Source organism: Talpa occidentalis, unplaced genomic scaffold (assembly GCF_014898055.3).
Source record: "Talpa occidentalis isolate TD23 unplaced genomic scaffold, MPIMG_talOcc4v2.1 talOcc4.11, whole genome shotgun sequence".
Lineage (NCBI taxonomy): Eukaryota > Metazoa > Chordata > Mammalia > Eulipotyphla > Talpidae > Talpa > Talpa occidentalis.
In genome coordinates, this window is record NW_023601104.1 from 11,986,047 (window position 1) to 12,012,014 (window position 25,968).

A 25,968-nucleotide genomic window follows, 5' to 3' on the forward strand; every position below is an offset into this window, starting at 1 on the left:
ATAAACCAAAATATTTAAAGGACTATTTGGTATGGTCCTTGCTAATATGGACTCTATAGGAACGCAAAATGAATTTACAGAAAGCAACTTTGCCCCAAGTCTCTATGCTCCAGATAAAATGGTATTTTTCAGTTCTTCCTACCCACCACACTCCACCCATAGGACTTTTTCATACTGAAATGCTTCTACTCCTTTCATCTAGCTAACTACTCATTCTTCAAATCTCAATCCAAATTTCACTTGACTGGGGAAGCATCCGTCATCACCCAAACTTGGTCATATACCCTCATTATACAGTATTCTTCTAAAATCCTGTACCCCCTTTGTACCACTTTGTAGTCACAGCGTGACTATTTTTGAGGCAGGCAGAATAGCAACTCTCACCTATATCAGACATACTAAGCTCTCTTTCTCCTAAAATACTTTATTATGGACTTTTTCATTCATACATAAGTACAAAGGATTAGTATAACAATCCCCAGCGTGTACACCAGTAAGTTTGCCCAGCTATGATCACATTTAATTTGTTCCTTTAGGGCCTCCCCAGGTGGCACAAGCAGTTGAGAGCAGTACTGTGAAGCTGTCCGCGCAGCCTCTCAGCACCGGTTCTATCCCAGCAGGCGGCGAGGGTCCGACATGGCGGGGCAGACCTCTCCTGTCTCACTCACTGCTCCCCTCAGCAGTGTATTTCATCAGTCTGTTCCCAGCTCTGTCTCTGGTGAATCCTCTTACTCTCCCATGCATCTGGCCTGTATGTCTTATATAAATAAATAAATAAAACTAATTTGTTTCTTTTTTTTTTTTTTTTTTTTTTTTAAGAGGCACGTATTTTATTTATTTATTTATTTGTTTGTTTGTTTATACATGCACTGGGCACAGTCAGAAGTGCGGGAGGGTGAGAGAATTCACCAGAGCCAGAGCGGGGAGCAGAGCAGGCAGAAGGACCGAAGTACACTGCTGAGGGGAGCAGCGGGCGGCAGGAGAGGTCTGCGCGCCATGTGGGACCCTCCTCCGGTGGCCGGGGAGCAGCTGGGGATTGAACCAGCGCCTTGGAGGTCGCGGGACCTTCGCAAACCAGCGCTCAACCGCTGCGCCACCGGGGAGGCCCTAATTTGTTTCTTTAAAATTTTTTCCTTGAGGCCTCCCTGGTGGCACATGGGGTTAAGTCTCAGCACACTGAAGCTACTGCAGCACTGCAGCATGAGTTTGATCCCCAACTCCAGCCAGGAAGCAACCTACATGGTGCAGCAGACCTTTCCTGTCTCGCCTACTGCTCCCCTCAGCAGTGTATTTCAGTAGATTTGCCTGTTCTGCTCCCAACTCTGTCTCTGGTGAATCCTCTCACCACCACCCCATACCTCTGGCCTACTCCCCAGCTCTTGTATGCATAAATAAATAAAATAGATCTATAATAAGAAAAAGCAGAAAAAAAAAAGAAAGAAAGAAATCTGGTTCTAGTCTCAAATAATCATAAACAGATTTTTCATCTATGTGAATATCCTCTGAGACATCTGAAAATGATACAAGATGTAGAACAACTCTTTATACCATGCAGGGGTGTGCCTCACATGGTTAGATGTCTAATATCCCTCAGCTCCATCCACTAAAGTCAGTCACCCTCCCAGTTATTCTGAAATCACAAAATACCTCCACAAATTTCCAAACCTCCTTGGGATGACCCCAAACTCTCTGAAAAACCATTGGATTAGAGTAAAAATTAAGTGCAAAATCTCTGTAGCCAGTCTGCTTGTGTCTGAAACCTGTCTCCACTGCTCACTAGTTGTGTGATCTTGAGCAAGTAATTTAATCTCTCGGTGCTTCAGTTTCCACATTTGTAAAATAAAAATAATATCAGTATCAATGTCATGAGAGAAGTAAATTTGAAAATCCAGAGGGCCTGGGTGTCAGTGATTTACTTCTTAAATGATTTACCCTTTTGTAATTTCTAAATACTTAAGCAATAATGCTATAGCTATCTATCTATCTATCTATCTATCTAATTAACTCATTTTTTTTTAAACCTAGAAGATTTTAGGCCCAAGAATCAATACTGCTTAATGGTTTCATGGACAGAACTATTTTGGAACTACGAAATCACATGAAGTTTGACTTTCACATATTTTTTAACTTTCACAATGGTTCATCACAGACTATCTACCCTACATAGATGTATCCCAGTTTATATGCCAATAAGTATAGTCTCATTAGATACTTATTACCTGTCCAAAGAGATAGAGACAAGTAGCATAAATACTAAGAATAATAACAATTTTACATTTACATATGAGTTTATAGTTTACAAAGAGTAAGGTGGGGGAAAAAGATGACTTTGTAATTAGACAAAAGTAACAGGTCTACCTCCTTGAGTAAATTTTAATCTCTCCAAACTTCAAATTACTATAAAATAATACTGCCACATAGTTACCAGGGATTAAAAAAAAAAAAAAAAAAAAGAAGCAATTTCTCACAATGAGCTTTGTCTTTTTTAAAAAAAAGATTTATTTATTTATGCATACAAGAACTGGGGTATGGGCCTGAGATGGGGGGAAGGGGAGATGAGATGATTCACCAGACACAGAGTGGGGAACAGAACAGGCAGATTGAAATACACTGCTGAGGGGAGCAGTGGGCCAGACAGGAGAGGTCTGCTGTGCCATGTGGGTAGCTCCCTGGCCTGCCGGGCTCGAACTAGTGCTGCAGAGGCTGCAGATAGCTTCATAGTGCTGTGCTTAACCCCTTGTGCCACCAGGGAGGCTCGAGCTTTGTCTTTTTAAAGATAATTATAGTTTGGGGCCTCCCTGGTGGTGCAGGTTAAGCACAGCACCGTGAAGCCATCCACAGCCACTGCAGCAGGAGTTGAACCCCCAGTAGGCCAGGGAGCAGCCTACATGGCACAGCAGACCTCTCCTGTCTAGCCCACTGCTCCCCTCAGCAGTGTATTTCAGTAGATCAGCCTGTTCTGCTCCCCACTCTCTTTGGTGAATCCTTTCATATAAATCTTTAAAAAAAAAAAGTGATTTCCTATTTTTTTAAAAAAAGAAAAAAATTAAAGCTTATAAAGAAAGCGATTCCCCTCCCATTTCCCAGTGCCTCCACCTCCACCTCCACCTCCAGCAACTGTTAACCAGTTTCTCATGTATCCTTCCAGAGAGAGTCTATACATATATATGCAAATACACATATTTTTAAAAACTACAAATGGCTGCAAACTGCACATCCTCTATGCACTTTTTTCCCACTTAATATATCTTGGAGATAAATCAGTATTAGCACACAGAGGACTGGCTCATTGTTTCTAAGAGATACATAATTTATTTAGCCAGTACCCTACTGATGAACACCCAGGACACTCTCATTTCTTCAGTTTGCTCAGATTAAGAAATAAGAGGGGGCCTCCTTGGTGGTGCAAGGTGTTAAGCACCACACTATGAAGCAATCCACAGCCTCTGCAGCATGAGTTGTATCCCCAGCCAGCCAGGGAGAAACCCACAGGGCGCAGACCTCTCCTGACTCACCTGCTGCTCCCCTCAGCAGTGTGTTTCAGTTAGTGTGCCTGTTCTGTTCCCCACTCTGTCTCTGGTGGATCCTCTCACCCCCACTCTCGTATGCATAAATAAATAAATCTTTAAAAGAAAAGAAAGAAGAGGAAAAAACCCATTTGACTGTAAATTCAATGAGAGGTTTAGGCAAGTACAACTGGAGTATTCATATGTAACTTGTTTGCCCTTATTCACTGCAAACACAAATTAATCCTAAACTTCCCGCTTACATACTCCAATTGCAAAAGACACAATTCTGTATACTCCTCCCTGAGCCATTTCTGGTCCCAGAAATAAGTCTGCTAGCATCTACCGCTATTCCGTCCTTCTTGTGTACAGGAGAGTACAGACTACATGGGCCCTAACCCTGGGTGTACAACAATCACCATTCAGTCTTTCCTTTTTAAATCTTTCTTTTAATCTAAGCAATTGGTTCTGAACTTAGTGTTTATAACATCTAAGTTGGTATAACAGGGAAAGGATGAGCTGTGGCATCATATGTTAATTTTACCTTTTAATGGTTATGTTATCTTGAGCAAATTACAACCAAACTCTGAGACTTCTGAAATGTGCTCCATAAAACCACCTTCCATTACAATATCTCAATTTTTTGTTACAGACCGAAGTGAATCTGGCAAATGTGTAATAGATGCAAATAAATCCAAGCAATGGAATGGAAACATTATCTCCCGTGGATTCATTCAACACCAAACTTAAGAAGACAAGGTTTAGAGCCATTACTTGGCCCCTGTAAGTGCTCAACAGTTTTTTGACTTGAGCAAATTAGATATAAACTATTATGGTGGATAAAGCACTGGTTTGTTAGCTAAGGATTTCCCTTAATTAGGATGGCAGTCCCGAGTTGCTAAAAAGAACATGGAAATTTCAAACTTCCCAACAAGATGGTTTATTTTGACTTTCAAAGATAATTAAATTGAATCCAAGGGGGGTTTGGGGGGGATGTGCAAAACATTTCCCCTCCATAATTATGCACTAAGATTCAGGTTAACTATTAAACCGACACATAGTAAGCGCTCCATAATTAGTAGCTGTTACTAAGACGCATCTCACGGGGACAGAAGACCGAAAGTGGAAAAAAGAAAGGAGGCTGTCACTTACGGGAGGTCGGAAGGTGTTGCTGGCCTCAGACCTGCAGGCCTTAAGCACCTTGGTCTGTGGGATTCCTGCTGCACTGGGGGCCCAAGGAGGTCAGCGGCCTTCCCTAAAGGTCAAGGATTGCAGCCAGGCTTCCTGCTGGAGCTGGGAGCAGGGCTGAAACGCCCCCGCGAGAATCTGTACCCTGAAGCCAGAAGCACCGCCCGCCCATAAACCCGCGCCGGCTCTAGGCGAGAGGATGACGGGGTTGCCCCGCGCCGCCCGCAGACGCAGGAACCCGGCGGCGGCCGCAGCCCGCACCTCCCGACGCGGAGACCCCCCGGCCCTGCGGGCTCCGAGAGGCCACTAAGCAGCCCGGCCCCTCGATACTCACACTCAAGCCGACCCTTCTTACTCCATCAGGCCGCTGAGGCCCCGGCGAGGGAGCTTCCTCAGGCCCCCGTCGCCCACCCCCCTCGATTTTGGCCCCGCGGCCCGCTCGGGACCCGCTCCCCGCCGGGCACCGCCGCCGCCGCCAGCGCGCAGGCGCACAACCGCGCTGTCGCGCTTTGACTTTTTTTTTTCTTTGCAGTCCGCCTTTGTCAACAATCGAGCTTTATTGGAACACAAGAGCGTGAACAACCGACATGGAGGGTGGAGGGTTTCCTCCAGGAGAACAGGGCGGCTTGAGAGGAGTTACTGCGCCTCGCTGGACTGCTGTGTGACTAGCTTTCTTGTTTCCGTTTTTATTCTCTTTTATTTTTCCAGGCCTCCCTCTGTTCCGTCCTAAATACCCACCATTCCTTTTAAGAAATTAGAACCGTTTTGGCTAATTTCCGACCCTTCCTTCCTTGTGAAGCTTACTGAAAAGCTTGGTAGAAGGTGCAAGAACAGATAACACCTGTGTTCAAATCTTGATACCAGCTAATGGCGATTTATGGCTTTGATCAAATTACAAACTGTCAAAGTAAATTAAGGTGGTATCTTACCTCTTAGGGTATCGCTGGGATTAAATGAAATAACATTTCAAATATCTACCCTTGAATAGTGCCTATCATAGAACAAGCATTCCATCAGTACCAATGATCAATACCTTATTAATCGCTAATCAATTTCTATTTATTATTAGCCCACACTCATTCCCTCAGGATCCTATATTAGTGACAAGAATTAGTCACTGAATCCAAGTTACATTAAGACTAATAATGTGAAATGTTACTCCCCCAATGTTACTGAAGTTTTAATAGATTCTGTTTAACAAGACAGTGCCTCAAATCAAAATAAACAGATACCTCCATCTTATGTGTAAATCCAGATTTGCTTCTAGAGGATTGAGGAACTATTCCAATTCTGTATTTGTGACATCACAAGTCCTTGAAACACTCAAGGTCTGGGTTATGTTGCTCATTCTACTCTCCTTTAAAGGCATGCAGTGGAAGAGCCGCTTTACCTATATGCTCAGGGCCATAGTCCAAGGAAAAGCCTTTAGAAGACCGAAGTCAGCTGTTGGTTAGCAACAAGGTAATCCAAGACTAGTGTTTCTCAGTCTTGCACTATTGGCATCTTGGAGAAAATTCTGGTGCTGCCCTGTGTGTGCATTGTAGGATGTTTGGCAGCATCCCTAAATATTAGATGCCAGTAGTACTCCCTTACTTCCCCCTCCCACCATCACCTCACTGTCACCTTGGGAATCAAAAATGTCTCCAGACACTGCCAAGTGTTCTCTGGAGGACAAAAATGCCCTGATTAAGAACTAAGGCTATATACCAGTGACCATACCAATCCTAAATGAACTCAATTATGCACTTTCTCCACTTCTGCCCTGAAGAAGTGTTTAATACTTGAGAAAGTCACACAGGGAGAGAGAAACTAGTAAGATTATTCTTATTATTTTTTTTTTTTTAATAGAGGCATGTTTATTTATTTATTTATTTGTTTGTTTGTTTTTTTGTTTATACATGCACTGGGTACAGTCAGAAGCGCGGGAGGGTGAGAGAATTCACCAGAGCCAGAGCGAGGAGCAGAGCAGGCAGAAGGACCGAAGTACACTGCTGAGGGGAGCAGCGGGCGGCAGGAGAGGTCTGCGCGCCATGTGGGACCCTCCTCCGGTGGCCGGGGAGCAGCCGGGGATCGAACCGGCGCCGCAGACGCCGCGGGCAGCTTCGCAACCCAGCGCTCAACCGCTGCGCCACCGGGGAGGCCCTATTCTTATCAGTCCTATATAGTCCTGAAATCTGCTTACCTATCCTACTACTTTTCTCTGGTCAATATACTCTATCATATTCTACAACATTCCACATCTTCACTACTTTCTTTAAAGCTTCCAGTTCCTTTTCTATCAGAATCTGTTATAGGACAGGGAGAGGGGCAGCCCAAAACCCCGCAAACCTGCCTATTCTAAATGGGTTCTGCCATCCGCCGCATCAACACAAAATATAGGAGACTTTAATGGGAAGGAACTTTAATAAAACTAGGAAACAATACAGGTAAGGCAAAGAGTCTAGTTTCTAAGTGAAGCATCCAGAGTTACCCGTCCCCTCGTGGGTAAAAGTCCATCCAAATGGGATTGGCCCAGAGCAAGGCCCCAAAGCCTGCCATGAGTCTAAAGCACCTTCCAGTGGGGACCCACAGAAAAGGGTCACAAACAACCGGACAAGCCCGGAAGGAAAAGAGCAAAATCAACATCAAGATAAAAGCTGCCATGGTCACCCCCCCATGGGTCTCACCCACATCTGTGTCACCCAGTCCACAACCAAAAGACAAGCGCAGTTTCTTCACGTGTCTCTAGGCTCCATGTGCCTCCTCCAGGTCTCCTTCTGGCTCCACCCTGCTTCCTTCCTTCCTCAGTCTCTTCTGCCGCTTCTCCTCTTCCTGCTCAGCTCCACCCTCCCTTGGTTGGGGCAGGGAACCTCCCCCTTTCCTGGGGACCACCCTGTTGCAATCCCCCTTTTAATTTTTATTCCACCATATCTATGGTGGCACAATCTCAGGGTGTAGTCTTAGGAGACAGTCTTTTTTCAGGGTTACAATGTGTGTAAGAGAAGCAACAATTAGTCAGCAGCATTGTCCATGAATGTCCAGTATGACAGTTTTATTACTTAAAAATAGTCCATTATGCAAGCCAAAAGAAAAAAATTTGGAGCATCTGCTGTCTTGTTCTGGCTAATGCCTCCAGATGTTTTCTTTCGGCTGGGACTGATGAACTGTTTTTCCAGGAATGGAGGACTTTTGCTTTCCACAATGGACAATACCTGGAGGGATTCGTTTTCTTTCAGACTGGAACCCTGGAAAGTTTTCATCTGAGACTGTATCCCAGCATCCATATGTTTGATCTTCATCACCATGGAAATGGTGGCAAAAAGTGAAAGGGGGAATTGTTAGGGGGAAATGATGTCCTGAGTTAATCCCATACAGGCTTTGTGGACTCCACCCCCACTCCAGACTAAAGCCATCAGGACATTGGGAAAGACAAATCCCATCACCACCAAAGGGAGGGTGGCTGGGACCTGAGGGTGGAGTTGGGCAGCCAGGTTGGATATAAAAACCAAACACGTGGGCCTTGGGGTCTCTCTGGCTCGCGATCGCTCGCCTCCTGGCTTCACCGCTCCTGGCTGGCGGCCAACTCTGAGAGCGCCATTTTGGGATTCCTGATCGGCGGATCGGGTAGGACTCATTTAAAACTTTGTCTCCCACTTTTCTCCCAGAGCTGTACATTTCCTCATTTCCCCTTCCCTTGTAAATAAACCTTTTATTAACCTTTCGCGTGTGCCTGCAGTAGAGCATTGATAAGTCCTTTTAAGCGCGCGGGTGAGGACCCACAGTCAGGCACCCCGTTTTGTATCGGGGTTGCTCTACAACAGTTTGGCGCCCAGCATGGTTTCCAAGTTACACCCGCGGTTGACCAGCCCAAAGTAACATTCCTTGCGTTGGTCACCATAAGTGCACTAGTTCTGCAGGACTAGCAGTATAATATTTGTCTCTAGTCCTGAAAAGTCTGTTTTTTCCCTGCGTACAGCCCTTGTGGGTGTGTTTTGACTGAAATATGGCCTCAACCATGAGCCTATACAGTTTCATCCCTAGCCTGAGTTCTTTCAGTTTCCTTCCGGCCTTGAATTTGAGTAGCCTTCTTCCATTAAATATCACCACCAGTTTCATTAATATAAATAATTTGATGAAGCCTGGTGTATGGCATGTGATTTTACTATTGTATACATACATGGGTGGTTTACAAGCCATCCCTTTACAGACTGTGCTTCTGGGTGGTTTTTTGGTAATATGTGTAAGCACAATTTGCTACATTCTTGTTTCTGTGAGAGGTAGAAGTTCTACTTCACATACTGAGAATGTGCAACAACACATTCAGGCTCTTAACATAGCCATGCAACAACAAATTTAGGCTTTTAACGTGGCCATACAACAACAAAATCAGGCTTTTGATTTAACTATTAAGAGTATAAGGGATGAAAATCGTAACGTTTTTGAGTCAGCTTATCAAAGCATGCTGTATCAAGTGCAACAACAAAATCGGACTTTTGAGTCAGCTTTTAAAGGTATGCAGGACCAGATGCAGGCCGCCCTCCATAAATTAGATATGGCGGAGGCGAAGGCTAGGCTAATGGTGCAGAGAAAAGATAAACCTCCCCCTTTCCTGGGGACCACCCTGTTGCAAAACTACCTCATCTTGGGCCTCCCTGGTAGCGCAAGGGGTTAAGCATCAGCACTATAAAGCTATCTGCAGCTACTGCAGCACCTGAGTTGGATCCCCAGCCAGGGAGGTGACCCACATGGTGAAGCAGACCTCTCCTGTCTCGCCCGTTGCTCCCCTCAGCAGTGTACTTCAGTAGATCCACCTGATCTGCTGCTCCCCACTGTCTCTGGTGTATCCTCTCACCTCCCCCATCTTTGGCCTACACCCCAGTTCTTGTTTGCATAAATTTTTTTAAAAACACACAAAAAGAAACTACCTCATCTCTTATTTCACAGAGAAAGCAGAGGTTATCAGATAAGAACTTCTTTAATTCCTGTTACTAAACATACAAACTTGCAGACACATACTTCCTCTCATTATAACTGAAAAGGTACTTTCTCTCTTCCAAGATCATTCTTCCCATCAGCGCTTTGGATTACCTCTATACAAATGCTCACAAAATCTTTACCTACTGACTATTCCTTCTTTTTATTCAATAGTTTTCTCTCAGTTGTATGTTCCTTGTCATGCCTTAATTTCTAACAAAAATCCAAAAACAGGAAAAAAATTGACCCTTTGTCATCCACTCTCCTTTCTCCCTCAGAAGGCCAAACTTTTCAAAAGCATTCTACAGCCCATTTCTGCATCTACCCTCTCTCTAATCTACTACAATCGTTCAACCTTACCATTTCACCACGTAGCGGTCACTAAAATTACCCAACACCTATGTTATTAAATTATAAAATTATTTCTTAGGCTTCATTTTCCTTGACCCTTTACGTACAGTCCACTTCTCTGGTTCTCTCTCCTCCCCTTCCTCACCCTTTATTTCCAACATTGTGCTTTATTTGTAGAGGTGCGTGGAGGGGACACCACACCTGCAGATCTACTTAAAACTACCCAACAGCTGTCAGTGGTCATACTATAAATGCAGGTTTGTTGTTCGAAAATTGTAAGGTCTGGGGCCTCCCCTGGTGGCGCAGCGGTTGAGCGCGGGGTTGCGAGGCTGCCCGCAGCCTCTGCAGCGCCAGTTCGATCCCTGGCCACCGGCGAGGGGCCCACACACACACACACACACACAAAAAAAAAAAAAAAAAAAAAAAAAAGAAAGAAAGAAAATTGTAAGGTCTGGCCATGGTCGATTTGCTAAAGTTTATTTCCTCCTTCACCCGGGAACATACAACGATTTCTAAACGTCTAGCAAGGATGAACTACAAGTAATTTCCAGAAGTGCTATATGTTGTTGGCCTAAGTTGTTTCCACAGCCTGGAAAACTTAGCTCCCTTCCTCCTGGACTTCGGGGACTTATCCTTCATGATTTAAGTTACTTCCTCTGAAAACCCTTCCAGACACCCCTAAGAATAAGGCCCTTCGTTCATTATGCGCCAGCGGCGCCTCGGATTTTCTACATGCTACGCACCCTATTCTATCCACTAAAATTTGTTTGCAAATTTATCCGCCTCTCTATACAGATCAAAAGCTCCTGGAGGGCAGGAAAGGCACCCAGTTCGCCTTCCTTCAGCGCTCAACAGGCACAGCCTGGCACAGAGTCTGTCCTCGGCAAGAGTTTGCTGCAGGAACACTTCACCTTGGGACGGGGCTCTCACCTACGGGGTTAACGGGTGAGTCCCCAGGTTCTCGCCTGCGTGGCACAGAGCTTTAAACCCCCCGCGCCATGATTGGCTCCTGCCGCCGGGCAGTGTCCGCGCCGCGGCGCTGGCGAAATGCGCAAGCGCGCCGGGTCAGCGCGCGCAGGCGCAGGAGAGGCGCAGCGTCAGGGCCAGTCCCGGCTGTCCGAGCTGCCGCGGCCGCAGAGGAGTGGCCGGAACTGCTCGGTGAGTCTCCTGGAGCCGGGCTGGGGGACCTCGCCCTGGGGAAGCTTCAGATCATGTCCCAAGGAGAAAGTGTATTTCGTGACGTTTGAAAAGTGGCCGGGGTCGGGGTCTTCAGGGTAAGCGGGGATGGAAGGGGAGGAAGGGACGCCCCGGCCCGGACTGGCCAGGTCGGGCCCGGACCCTGGACGCGGGGTGGCGGGAGATGATCTAGGGGCCTGCGGGGAAGGGGGGAGGGATGGAGGTTCTGGACCCTTTCTGGAAACCAAAAGAGACTGACGTCCACCCTTGCCCACCACCGCAGTGCTTCAGTGGTCGGGACTCATAGGCTGTGTGGTGATCAGGTGAGTGTGATATTTGATTGGAGAAGGTGTTTTTATGGCATGGAGAGACCTTGCTCTCTAGGAAAGTCCATTCTTACCTCGTGTCTTTAGTGCAGACGCAAGAAGTAAAGATTGGTAAAAGAACGAATTTCATAATTTGGAGTTGGAGTAGTGGGGTGGGAAAGTCCTGGGAAGTGGTGGTTTTGCCTTTTCTTCTTTTGTCATAGTCATCACAATGTTAGGAAAGACAAATTAAGATAGGGGAAACTGAAAGACATCAAAATTGAGAGAAGAAGATGAGAAGGAAGTATTTTGCTTTTTTTACTTGTCATCTCCTTGGACCGGGTGGGGCCGGGGCAGACTGGGAGAGGGAAGAAGTTTGGATATTAGCAACTTAATGATACTCAGCCTTGTGATAATAATGTAGTTTCCGAGCAGATATTTCAAGAATTGAGAGGGATATTATTCCATCTGTCCTGGTGCCCTTAAGACTGGTTTTCAGCTGTTCTAGTAAAATGCTGCAGATATGCCCAAATAGACATGGTTCTCCCACATTCTTGCCAAGCCTGGGAAAGACCACACTTGAAATTGATGAGAAATCATTTGCTAGAATACCTTAAGAACAAATACTACATTTTGTAGCAATTTTTTAAAAATTAATATTTCTCCCGCTAGCCAAGTTGATGCCAAAAGCCAATCAGCAATCACTTGTCATTTGTTCCTTTGGCAAGAGGTAATGACAGAGAACACATAAATATTAGTAAATATTAGTAAATATTAGGAGAAACGCCTCACATTACCATGCTCCTTTGACAGGTGATGTGAAGGTAAATAAAATGATCATAACTTAACCTACAGCTTAAATATTTAGTAGTCTTGCTAGAATTAAAACATATTTTGTATGTGTGGATTTGCCCTAGAAAATTGCTCTTAGCTTAATTCCAAAATAGGAATGACTTACTGTGTCATTATTTTCTTAATATTACACTCTTTTCTATAAACAGTAGAATTTCTGTGTGCATCTTAGTATTTGTTTCTTTTACTCTCTATGAATTTAAGTGTAGTGATGAGCTCACTTAACTAATGATCACATCTTGTCTAAGATTCACAACACAACCCTGAACCAAGAAGAAAGCAAACAAACGAAAAACAGTCTCTGTTGTTCATAAGACACCTGTCTGTATTCATCATGAACCATACCACCACCATAAATGTTATCTATTAAAAGATCATCTGTTATAACATATTTTTAACAGATCTTTTTTTTTTTTTAAACTTTACCCTCTTCCAAAGTGATAATCAGACGTTAAGGTTTGATGTATTTTTTTACCTTTGTCCAGTCACATTATAATAAATATGTAACTATGAAATATATTACTACAGTTACTTACATAACAACTAAAATCACATCTTGGTATTGCTGTACACTTTGGAAAATACTGGCCTGATTTTACTTATTTTTTAAAAAAAATGAACTCTAAGGCCAATAAGCTTCAAAATTCTGTGGGCCCTTTGATGGCATTCATTGTTGTGACACAACTCTAGCAAATTTACTAATTTGGTTTTGCCAGATGAAATTAGGTTAGAATAGCAAAAGTGGAAAAAGTGAGTGTTTGCTTTCTTACATTTTTGTGAAATCAGCTGTTTTCATTTTTTTCTTCTGAATTAAGGTGCTCTTTTTCTTCTTTGGTTCCTATGTATCAAACATTCTAAAAAGCTTTCATTTAGTTGTGTTTGTACTCTGCATTCTGTATATGTTAGCATTTATAATGTTGCTTGTATCCAAGAGTGCTGAACTTCTTATTCCAGTGCCATATTTTGTTTCCAGGTCTGTACATGACGGAGGAGTAGATGATAGGGACTTTTATTTGTGGTAGTGGGGAAGGTAGTGGAAACACATGGATTCAGTGCCTCTAACAATTGGAGGAAGTGGATTGTGGAGGCAGGAAACAGCATGCGATGTTCCTTTTGTAATAATGGATGTGGAGGTAGGAATCCATTTGCACTCATTTAAATTCACTGATATTTTTGTTTTGATTTCAACTTAAATTTCATCCCTACAAAAATATTTGAATCACTGTATTTTTCTGGAATTCCCTCATCTTGTTGATTTTAATTAGTTTTATAACTTAAATTTAAAGTTGGTTTTAAATTTATTTTTACAATGTTTTGAGACTTGAGATTACCTTTAGGTGGCCCCTTGATACTTATAACATAAATCTCAATTTCTCAGTATAGCGTACAAAGCCCTTTGGGATTTTTTTATTTTTTAAAGATTTATTTATTTATTTATTTATTCATTCATTCATTCATTCATTCATTCAAGCACTGGGTACAGTCAGAAGCGCGGGAGGGTGAGAGAATTCACCAGAGCCAGAGCGGGGAGCAGAGCAGGCAGAAGGACCGAAGTACACTGCTAAGGGGAGCAGCGGGCGGCGGGAGAGGTCTGCGCGGAGAGGTCTGCGCGCCATGTGGGACCCTCCTCCAGTGGCCGGGGAGCAGCCAGGGATCAAACCGGCGCAACCCAGCGCTCAATTGCTGCGCCACCAGGGAGGCCCCAAAGCCCTTTGGAACCTGTTTCCTGTCTGCCTTTAAAGTCACCCTATTCCCTCCATAGTCTCTCAGTCTCTCTCCCCCATTCTTTCATGCACACATGCAAATATGTAATATTCCTTTCTGACATGAGGGCCTGACATTATGGCATTTCTTTGACAATCTAAAATGTATATATTTTTAGGGTTGATCATGTATGGATTTTGACTAATCAAAATCATGAGATGTTTAATAATTATTGTGAAAAATTATAGTAGTTGTCTTGATCACCATGTGCCAACAAAGTTCTCAGCGCTTTGCATGAATTAATTCAATCCATAAAACAACACCTAAAGTAAACATTATATTGTCATCTGATGAGGACACTGAAGCACAGAGAAGTTAAGTAAGCAATAGTCAGGACTTGAAACCATTATGCTTCCAAATATTGGGCACTTAGCACTACAGTGCATTGTCTCTTGTATAAACAAGAATGGCACTGTCAATCCACTGAGGGACTATTCTTTCCAGGGACCTGAGTGCTTATGGTCTATCTGTGGCATTTGACTCCTGGTATCCTCTGGATACTTGAAAAGCTAACCAAAAGGCTTCTAGGTGAACTTGGATTCAGAATCAAAATACTTAGAAGGTTTGGGTGAATATCTCTTTCAGGTAGGGTGAAACCTTGCCTGTCATTGTTACCCCACATTGTTATCATACTTGTATCTTTCAGATTGTTTGTCTCTCTTCCCTGGAGAATGCTGCATAATTTTCCAGCTTCTGGCTCTTAAGTCCCTTTCTTTTTTTCCTTTTTTTTTCTTTTTGTTTTTTAAAGATTTATTTATTCATGCATATAAGAACTGGGGTATAGGCCAGAGTTGAGGGGGTGGTTGAAAGGATTCACCAGAGACAGAATGGGGAACAGAATAGGCAGACTTAGTGAAATACGCTGCTGAGGGGAGCAGCAGGCGAGTCAGGTGAGGTCTGCTGTGCCATGTGGGCTGCTCCGTGGCCGGCCAGGGGATCGAACTTCTGCTGCAGTGGCTGCGGATTGCTTCCGTAGGTTTTGTCTTAACCCCTTGCACCACCAGGGAGGCTCTTGAGTCCCTTTCTTATCTTTCATGTAGAGCGACCTATTTCTGTTAGATTGGGTCAGTATAATTGATTATAATCACTTCTAGATCTGCCTCCTTAGAATTACTCCCTGGTCTATTAGAGTAGAAGTTCTGGGCTTGACCTGGGCTTGAAAACTGGGCATTGAACATCAAGCAATTAAGCTATAATAGGTGCTTCTGTAAAATTCAAGTGTAATTTTGGTCCTTTTACTTCCTGATTTGTGTGATATTTTCTCATTCCACAGTGTAATTTCTGTATTGAATCATGTGCTTCAGTGCACTTTGAAACTAAGATGTTTGATAGATATATTCTTATATTTGCATAAATTTGGGACCTTGATCTAAAAATGGTTAAAGTTGCTGCTAAATGGCTAAGGTTGGTAGAAGGAAGTACATAGGAAACTTGAGAGAGGAAGTAAAAAGAAACGAGAGAGGAAGTAAAAGGAGGAAACTAACCTTAACACAAATAAGATTGTCATCTAAATGCCTTCAGAAAGAATTAACTTTCCTCATCAGAGCATGGGGTTTTTTGGGTTTTGCCTAGCCCTGAATATTTAGAGTATTTGCAGTACTATGCACCTATAGTTTTTGAGTATGTTCGTGAATATTTTTCTTCCTCCCTCCCTCTTTCCTTCTTATCTCACTTTTCATGTGTGTGAACATTTTTAACATTTCATAGTAAAACATTTTGTATTCGGAAGCATAGTGATTTCGTATCCTGACTATTGCTTGCTTATCTGTGCTTCAGTTTTCTCATCAGATGAGAATGTAATGTTTATTTTAGGTGTTTTATGGATTGAATTAATTCATGCAAAAAACGGAGCAAAAAGAATATTCCTAAAGAGAAACTAAATTCTTTGAAACTGTAAATGATGGTCCGTACCTGAGTTTCTAATTTTTTCTCTGTAATCTTTTCTTTCATTCCTTTCATTTATTCTCTATTATTCACCTTTAGAGTCTTTATGAAAATGCTGCTCGGGTGTACTCATTGTGTATATACTAGTATTTCATTGGGTGCCTGGGATGGATCCTAATAACTCATAGCATGTGATACCAAGTGTGGGGTGCAGGTGATTGGCAAGGCTTCATCCTGCCTGAATAAAGTATTTGTCCAAGTATTTTGGCTCAGATTCTCAGTTTACCTGGAAGCTTTCTGATTAGCTTCTCAAACACTCTCATACCATGAGCCAAATACCACAGACAGAGAACATAACAACATGAATATGAATAATTGTCATTTCATGAGTCTTCACTCTGCTAGATACGGTGCTAAGTATTTCTGTACATTCACTCATTTTATTTTTGAAATACCTCTGGAAGGTAGAACTGTTCATTTAAATGAGGAATCTGACACTTGAAAATTGCCCAGTAGCAAAGGTAGGATGAACTCAGGTCAGGGTCTATCGGACCTCAGAGTCTGTCTGACTGACCTTTATATGACGCTCATTCAGCACAACTTATTAAATTATCTCACCTTATCTAGAAGTAGCAAGCTTAGTCACAGGAGAATTAGACATAACTAAGATCATATTCAACCCAACTAGACCTTGACAGTAATTCACCTGATCTAAACCTTAAACTAAGTTAACTTTAGTCTTATAGAAAGGCATTTATGTGCATAAAACAACTAGGAAACTGAAAAAAGTGAAAAGAAAATCTGCATTTGGAGGTAGTAGAGTTTTATTTTCCATATCCAAAAATGTGTCATAAAAAACACTTTGAATGTATTGACATCAAAATAATGTTACCTTACTTGATGGTAAACACTGAAGCAATGTTTGTGGAACGAATTAAAGGGTGTGTGTTCTAGGACTCGGATCCCTTCCTGCCAAGCCTTCAGACTAAGCAGGTGGCTGAGGCTCAGTGCAGTCCATTCATCACCTAAGGGAGTTTTCACCTTTCTTGGGGAGTCATATTAGTTGGATGGTGGTTTTCACCATATTCTCTTCTTGCCTAGTTTCCTTCTTCAGTTAGACCTGGCTTGCTCTCCTAATTCCACAGGCCTCTGCAAACAACCGCTTTCTCTTCCTCAGCAACCATCAAATCTGTTCCAAGAAACCTTCCCACCCTGTGTGTCATAGGAATAGCCTTAGTGCCAGAAGTCTTGGATAATTAGGCAGAAATTTCGATAGGCTAGGAACTCTTTGTTCCTTGGCAGTAGTAAAAGTTTTCTTTGAAGGAAGAAATTATGGTCATTTACATCTGACTGGGATACCCAAAATTAAAAAGATGTCTTCCCTACTTTAGGACTTGTGCTTTCCAGTGAAGAATTTAATTAGGTAACCAGTTTATAATGTGAGAAAAAGTATAAAACAGGGAAAGGAAGTTATAAGAACTAAATGTCTTCATTGTATAAAGTTGTTAGATGATACCCGAATTCAAAAAATATCAAGAAACAACATTATGAGCATATGATATAGAAATTTGGTGTTAAACACTAGAAGAAACAAGTAAAACAGAAATTGAAAATTTTTGCCTCTGAGGTCTGGGGAGCAAGAATTGGTCTGGGGCAGGATTGAGGGTCGGGGAACAGTTGTATATTACTGTCATAGCGCTATTTCACTTCTTGAACCATTTATTTATACTTGATTAAAATGAAATTAGGGCCCTCTCTGGTGGCACAGAGGTTAAAGACACAGTGCTATCAAGCTATCCCTAGCCACTGCTACATGAATTTGATTCCCAGCAAGGGAGCTAATCCACATGGCGCAGCAGACCTCTCCTATCTCAGCCACTGCTCCCCTCAGCAGTGTATTTCAGTAGATTCTGTTGTGCTCCCCACTCTGTTCTTGCTCCCCACTCTGTCTGTGGTGAATCCTCTCTCTCACACACACACACACCCCCACACACCTCTGGACTACATCCCAGTTCTTGTATGCATAAATAAATAAATCTTTTTAAAAAAAGCTTCAAAAATAATTTTTACATTATTTTACACATTTCTGTTATGTAGTTTTGCCACAATTATTCAGTCAAATCCTGCATCACTGGTTATATAGATTTCTTCAATTTTTTCAACATTATACATAATACTAGGACTAATTTAATTTAGTCTGATCTGTGGGTTTTTTTTTTAATTTATTTATTTGTGCATACAAGAACTGGGGTACAAGCCAGAGGTGTGAGGGTTGAGAGTATTCACCAGAGACAGAGTGGGGAACAGAACAGGCGGATTGACTGAAATACACTGCTGAGGGGAACAGTGGGTAAGTCGGGTGAGGTCTGCTGGGCCATGTGGGTACCTTCCCTGGCTGGTGATCGAACATGTGCTTCAGTGGCTGTGGATACCTTCACAGTGCTGCATCTTAACCCCTTGCGCCATCAGGGAGGCCCTGATCTGTGGTTTTCTTCTAGAGTATTATAAGTGGGAAAAGGCCAAAGAGTAGGAGTATTTATTTTTTAAAGGTTTATTTTATTTATTTATGCATACAAGAGCTGGGGTGTAGGCCAGAGATGCAGAGGTGTTAACAGGATTCACCAGAGACAGATTGGGGAGCAGAACAGGCAGATTGACTGAAATACACTGCAGAGGGGAGCAGCGGGCAAGACAGGAGAGGTCTGCTACGCCATGTGGGTCAGCTCCTGGCCAGCTGGGAATTGAACTGTGCTGTAGTGGCTGACTGTAGCTTGATAGCGCTGTCTTTAACCCCTGTACCACCAGGAAGGCCCCAGAATTCACTATTTTAAAGTATACCATTTAGTGGTTTTTACTTTATTTATAAGGCTCTGTAGCCTCTACCACTAATTCCAGAGCATTTCTATCACCCCCTAAACAAACCATGTGCCTGTTAGTAGTAGGTCCCACCTTCTCCTGGCAACCACTAATCTACTTTCTGTCTCTTTGGGTTTATATGTTTTGAATATTTCATTAGGTATTGTCATATAACCTGGGGTTTTTTTTGTATCTGACCTTGTTTTAGTTTAAGACTATCAATGCTCATACTTGTAGCATGCTACATTCCTTTTTACGGCTAAATGATACTCATTGGATGGGCATCTGGCATTTTTCTACTTTTTGACAATTACGATCAACGCTGCTTTTAACATTTGCATATAAATTTTGGTGTGGACATGTGCTTTTTAACTCTCCCTCCCTCACTTAGGAAGAAAATTGCTGGATTATATGGTAATTCTGTTTAACTTTTTGAAGCCTCAGTGGTAATGTCCTGCTTTGTCAAATACAATGGTTTTCCTTCAGTAGGTATACGTACCATAATTATAACAGGGATAGGATATCATTCATTAGTATTTGTCCATAAGTTGTTTTGTTTTGTTTTAAAACACCTTTTACCTAGAAGATTCTCAACCTTGGTTACACATTACAGTCACCTCGGGAGCTATAAACTGCCTGGCTCCCACCCCCAGAGAGTTTGATTTAATTAGTCTGAGCTGCCTCTTGGGCTTCCAGATTATAAAGACTCATCAGGTGATTATAATGTATAGCCATATTTGGGAACTACGCTCTAAAAGCCTGGAGTTCAACTTAATACTTGAGAAGCAGAAGTAGGGAGGCTCCGACTTAGTATATGTGCTTTTCTTTGAGCAAAGCTGCTACAGATTTAAATGACTTAATAATGTGGCTCTCTGCGCTCCTTTTAATATGTGTAATAGTGGTTGAAAGCACCTACTATGGATCTATCTGCTTGGGTTCAATCCTGGCTCTACTGTGTGACCTTGCAAAAGTTGCTTATGTCTGCTTCTTAGTTTCTACATCTGTTAAATGGGGGATTAACTGGTGTTTGCTAGGGTCTGAATGTGTCCCTCTCCAAACCCCTATGTTAAAATCCTAATGCTTGATGTGTCAGTGGTGGGGTCTTTGGAAGGTACTTAAGCCGTCAGTGTGGGACCTCAAGAATGGATTAGCACCTTCTAAAAGAGGCTTCAGAGAGCTACCTAACCTTTCCACTGGGTCAGAGTACAAGGAAAAGGTGCTAGCTTTGAATCAGAAAGTGCACACTCAGAAGAAAGTGACCAGTGATCTTTGCTTTCCAGCCTTAGAACTGTGAGAAATAAATTTCCATTGTTTATAAGCTGCCTGGTCTGAGATATTTTGTTATAGCAGTCTGAAACTTTTTTTTTTAATTTATGTTTTATTTTTTAAGATTTATTTATGCATACAAGAGCTGGGGTACAGGCCAGAGATGTGGGGGGTAAGAGGATTCACCAGAGACAGAATGGGGAACAGAACAGGCAGACTGACTGAAATACACTGCTGAGGGGAGCAGCGGGTGAGGCAGGAGAGGTCTGGCCAGGGTTGCTCCCTGGCCAGCCGTGGATAGAACTTGTGCTGTAGAGGCTGTGGACTGCTTCATAGTGCGGTGCTTAACCCCTTGTGCCACCAGGGAGGTCCCCCTGAAACTGTGTTTTAAGGATTAAATGAGTGTGTGTGTGTGTGTGTGTGTGTGTTCTAACTATATATTTTTAAATTTTTTTCTGAGAATAGTGTCTTGCATGTATGGTGCTTTATAAATTTTAACTATCATTACTTTAATGCCTCTCAGTCCCCTTTCCACTCTTGAAACTTTTATATATTTTTTTAAAGATTTATGCATTTAAGAACTGGGATGTAGGCCAGAGGTGTGGGGTTGAGGGAGGGTGAGAGGATTCACCAGAAACAAAGTGGGGAGCAGAATGGTAGATCTGCTGAGGAGAGCAGTGGGGGAGACAGGAGGGGTCTGCTGCACCATATGTGGCTTAGCTCCTTGGCCAGGGATCGAACTCAGGAGGTAGTGACAGCGCTGAGACTTAACCCCTAGGCCATCAGGGAGGCCCCTCTTTAAAATTTATAAATGGTGAGGAAAGACTATGAAAGAGTTAGCTGCCTGTTAAAACAAAGCAATAAACTTCTGTATATGTTTGTATTTTTTCATAGTAGAAATTTGAGTAGTCGTGATTATGTATTTTTTTACTCAACTTCATCATCATGCCAATCATGTTTCCTCTAAAGTGCCACCCATTTTCCTACATCCTACAAATCCTGAAGATTACCATTTATGGCTTCTAATTTCATACATTTTCTTTTTTGGACTTTTTAATTTTTTTTTTAGGTTTTTTTTTTTTTCTTTGACTCCCTGAAGATGCTAATTGTTGGTAGGAAGGATAGAGAAAGAGGAAACACTGAAAGTGAGAGATGGTGACAGTGATGGATTGTACTCCAGGATGCAGCTGTTGTAAATATTTCAGTGAAGGGCTTCCCCTGGTGGCACAGGCGGTTGAGCACAGCGCTGTGAAGCTGTCCGCAGCCTCTGCAGCACGGGTTTGAGCCCTGTCAGCCTGCAAGATACCACATGGCATGGCAGACCTCTCCTGTCTCGCCCACTGCTCCCCTCAGCAGTGTATTTCAGTCAAGTCAACCCGTTCTGTTCCCTGCTCTGTCTCTGGTGAATCTTCTCACCCTCCTGCACATCTAGCCTGTACCCTGGTTCTTGTATGCATGAATAAATAAATCTTAAAAAAAAAATTCTAGGGCCTCCTGGTGGTGCAGGTGGTTGAGTGCAGCTGTGAAGCTGCCCGCAGCCTCTGCAGTGCAGGTTTGATCCCGGCCAGCCAGCTGGCCAGGGAGATACCCACATGGCGATGACGCAGCAGACCTCTCCTGACTCGCCCGCTGCTTCCCTCAGCAGTGTATTTCAGTCAGTCTGCCTGTTCTGTTCCCCACTCTGTCTCTGGTAAATCCTCTTACCCTCCTGCACATCTGGCCTGTACCCGGGTTCTTGTATGTATAAATAAATAAATCTTTAAAAAAAAATTCCAGTGAAGATCTCTGCTTCTTTGTGGATCCCTTTTTCTTTTCTTTTTTTTTTATTTTAGCATATATCCCACATATATTTATGGCATCTTCAATACAGAGAGAAATATATTGCTCACTTTTTAAATCTGTTTTATTGTGTGCTGTTTCAGTTGTTGACTTTACTTTTGTTTTTCTTCCTATAAAAATCTAAATGTTTTTTTGATATTGTAACTTTATTTTCTATAGATTTTTTTATTATAAATTTTATTTTTATATTCCCCATACAATTGCGACCCCCTTATTTTGACCCCAATTCCTAGTTTATCATGAAAACTAAGAATTTATAAGACCCCATTAGAACTCATTCCTGCCACCTAATGTGAGATTGTGTTTCCCAGCCAGATTTTAGCAAGGGTGGTTCTGCTAATCCTCTGTTAGCAGGGTGTTTAGGACAGATTGCGCTACTGTATTATTTCTATACTTTCATGATTTGGAATGGGTGATCATCATCATCAGTGGATGAAAATGCTTTTATAAATTTATACTTACTGTGAATATATGCCAACTGGAAGATTTCTCTCAAGAGAGGCTAAGAATTGATACTATTCTTAAGAATTGGGGTCTGGAAATTATTCTTTGTTTTTTATTTTCCTAATTTTGTAGATTTCTTGGTTTTCAGAAGCCATCATGCTTCACAATGAAAATAAACCTTTGAAATTTAACATTAATAGAACTACATTGCAAACTATTTAAAAAACTGAGAAAATAAAAATCACTCTTAATTCTACCATCCTACCTCAGCTATTGGTTATATTTTGATGATTCTCTTATAGCCTTTTCTACTAATTTTTTCCCTGGGCTAATTATAGCATATATTTGGTGTAATTTTTTTAAGTCTTCACTTCACAAACTAAGCACTTTTTAATAGTTTGTGTTTGCCCAGCCTTAGCCTTAATTTTTTAGACATGCAAATTACACACACACACACACACACACACACACACACACACATCTAGGTAAATACTATCAACTGGAAACTTATTTTATTTATTTTTTTTTATTTTTTATTTTTTTTAAAGATTTTATTTATTTATTTATACATACAAGCACTGGGTACAGTCAGAAGCGCGGGAGGGTGAGAGAATTCACCAGAGCCAGAGCGGGGAGCAGAGCAGGCAGAAGGACCAAAGTACACTGCTGAGGGGAGCAGCGGGCGGCAGGAGAGGTCTGCGCGCCATGTGGGACCCTCCTTCGGTGGCCGGGGAGCAGCCGGGGATCGAACTGGCGCTGCAGAGGATGCGGGCAGCTTCGCAACCCAGTGCTCAACCGCTGCACCACCAGGGAGGCCCTGGAAACTTATTTTAATTTGAACCTATTTATTATCTCTTTGACATGAATAGACTCATGACTAATATGAAAATAGTTCATTTGTATAGCCTATCCAGTTGATTCAGTGTCATCTTTAATATTCAAATTTAGCATTGCAGATGGAACAGTTAATATTTAGTAGCTCATTTACATAGCTAGCACTCATATTAAACATCATTGCTTTACTTTTGTTTTGCCTGCTATTGCTCTTTGCTTCCTTAGTATTAAAATAATGACTAAGACTTGCATGCCAGCCCTGCATCTGGCACTGTGCTAAGCACTAGTATAGATCATCTTTTTTAATACACACACAAACACAAAATATCTATGAATTAGATTCTGTTACCTCTATTTTACAAACATGGAATCTGAGTTTTAGTGGGGCTAGGTAATTTGCTCGAGGTCATACAACAAATATATTAGGGTCCAGAACTTGAATATGTGGAGCTCCACTTAACACTGTGATATTCTCAGATTCTAAACTATTATAAAACAATTGAGGCCATGATTACTCTGGTCTTTCTGAGTCTTCCTTCAGCCTGCATTTGAGCCTGTGGAAGTGATAAGATTTTGTGATTTTATCAAAGAAGGTATCTGAAATTTTGAAATCCATCAGATAGGATTCTTACCCTATTTTTTCATATTCAGTTCTCTTATCATCTGATCTTTGTTAAGGGATATACATCCAACAACAGTAAGACTATTTACCAGACTATATGCCTGACCTGTTCTTGGTTTCAGAGTTGAGTATTATTCAAGTTGAAGATCCAGACTCGAATAATAAATACGTTCTTTACTGACACAACTATAAAACTATACAACAAAGATAATGATATATACCTATAGCTATCTAAATACAGCTAACTAGCTAGATATTTAGTAGGATATGTGACACTTGGTACATATTCATTGAACGTTTCTTCCTCCTCTCCCCCCGCCCCAAGATTTCAATAGAAAATGGATTAAGAGAGTTAACTTAGGATTCTTTTAGTGAGCTCAAATGAACCATAGTAAGGGAACCATAACAAGGTATAAAAGCACTGAGAAAAATGTTGCATTTTCCTCGCAAAGGTGCACAATTAGCATAGTAAGTTAAATTTCCAAGAGCATTGGAAAAGTGACACAGATATTTAATCTTGGGGTTATATCTAAGAAAAGTAAGTTTAAGGGGATCACATCAAGTGATGTTTTGTTGGCCCCCTTCAACCCCCTTTCTAGTTCTATTTACGCCAGCATTCTGGATAACCTTTTCCTGATTCCCTGGAGAGGCATCTGGATATAATATAAGTAAAACTTAATACTGAGTTCTAGGTTGCACACCTCTCCTGGGGAGAGTTACTCCTTGTCATTCTTTGTTCTTCCCCTTACAATTCTGCTTTCTCTCTTAACTTCTATTATTACTAATCATGTGCTTGACACCCTTAAGAATCCAAAGTTGAGAAACCTTATGAAGCTGTGTCCTAATGTCAGCATGAGTCTCTAGTGTGCTGTTTGCTCAGGAAGGGAAAAAAGAAAGTTCTAGGCTATACTTTGAGTTCACTGTAAGGGCGTGTCCTTCAAAATGACCCCATTGCCATGCCAGGAGTGACTCATCACCTCTACTTCTTGGCTACATCTGTTTTTTGTTTTTTATAATTAGAAGGCAAGCAAGACTCATGCAATCTTCAAGTTTAACAGAGGTCAGTTTTACATTCAAGCCTTGTTTAGAACCTACATGGATCCAGTCTGGCTAATTTTTGCTAGCCAGACTATGTCATTAACAAAGAGCTTTGATAATATTCCATTGTGTATATGTACCACATCTTCTTGATCCAGTCATCTATTTTTGGGCATTTGGGTTGTTTCCATACCTTACCTATTGTAAATAGTGCTGGCTATGAACATAGGGGTGCAGGTGCCCTTTTGAATTAATGTTTCTGTGTCCTTTGGGCAAATACCTAGGGGTGGAATTGCTGGATCATATGGAAGCACTATCTTTAGTAGGTTGAGGAATCACCACACAGCTCTCCATAGTGGTTGGACTAGTTTGCACTCCCACCAGCAGCGCAAGAGAGTTCCTTTTTCTCCACATCCTCGCCAACATTTGTTGTTGCTAGTTTTTTTAATATATGCCATTCTCACTGGTGTAAAATGGTATCTCATTGTAGTTTTGATTTGCATTTCCCTGAATACAGGTGATGTTGAACATTTTTTCATATGCTTATTGGCCATTTGCATTTCCTCTTTGGAGAAGTTTCTTTTTAGCTCTTCTGCCCATTTTTTGACTGGATTATTTACTTTGTTTTTGTTGAGTCGCAAAAAAGATAAACTCATGCAATTTGCAGCAACATGGATGGAGTTAAAAGGGATCATGCTCAGCGAAATAAGCCAGAAAGAAAAAGAAAAATATTGATGATCTCACTCATAGCAGGAATTTAGAAAACGTAAATAAAGGACCAGGAAAAAGACTAATTATATAAAGAAAATCAAAATCAACAAGCATCTATAAACCAGAGACACACTAAAGGGAGGGGGGAATAAGAGGAGGGATCAGGGACAAAATATGAGGGGTGGGAATTGTGCAGGGAATAGAATCAAAATAAAAATGCATACACTGTGCAAAAATGAAAAATGATGTAAGAATTATATTAAGTAAAGTAAAATATTAAAAAAAAGACAATCCATTAAAAAAACAACAACAAAGAAAGAGCTTTGGTAAAATTTGCTTTTCAAAAATGTAATACCAAGCTGGCAAATGTTATAAAAAC

At 41.8% G+C, this 25,968-nt stretch overlaps 2 protein-coding genes across 8 annotated transcripts in view; one reads left to right on the top strand and one right to left on the bottom strand.

Moving 5' to 3' along the window:
* The window catches only part of ZNF106 (zinc finger protein 106), a 57,044-nt gene extending 51,099 nt beyond the window's left edge, over positions 1 to 5,945 (bottom strand). Inside the window, exon 1 of one of the 4 annotated variants that reach the window (XM_037502294.2) lies at positions 5,927 to 5,945. The gene's annotated coding sequence lies outside the window, so the exon portion shown is untranslated. Of the gene's footprint in view, positions 1 to 3,515; positions 3,731 to 4,658; positions 4,812 to 5,028; positions 5,172 to 5,926 lie in introns of those variants that run through there. The other 3 variants (XM_037502292.2, XM_037502293.2, XM_037502295.2) reach the window with 3 other exon arrangements.
* Positions 5,946 to 6,057: 112 nt separating this feature from the next.
* SNAP23 (synaptosome associated protein 23) overlaps positions 6,058 to 25,968 on the top strand; it is a 38,249-nt gene continuing 18,338 nt past the window's right edge. Inside the window, exons 1-3 of one of the 4 annotated variants that reach the window (XM_054700938.1) lie at positions 6,058 to 6,155; positions 10,176 to 10,255; positions 10,794 to 10,943. The gene's annotated coding sequence lies outside the window, so the exon portion shown is untranslated. Of the gene's footprint in view, positions 6,156 to 10,175; positions 10,256 to 10,793; positions 10,944 to 11,083; positions 11,273 to 25,968 lie in introns of those variants that run through there. The other 3 variants (XM_054700929.1, XM_037502299.2, XM_037502300.2) reach the window with 3 other exon arrangements.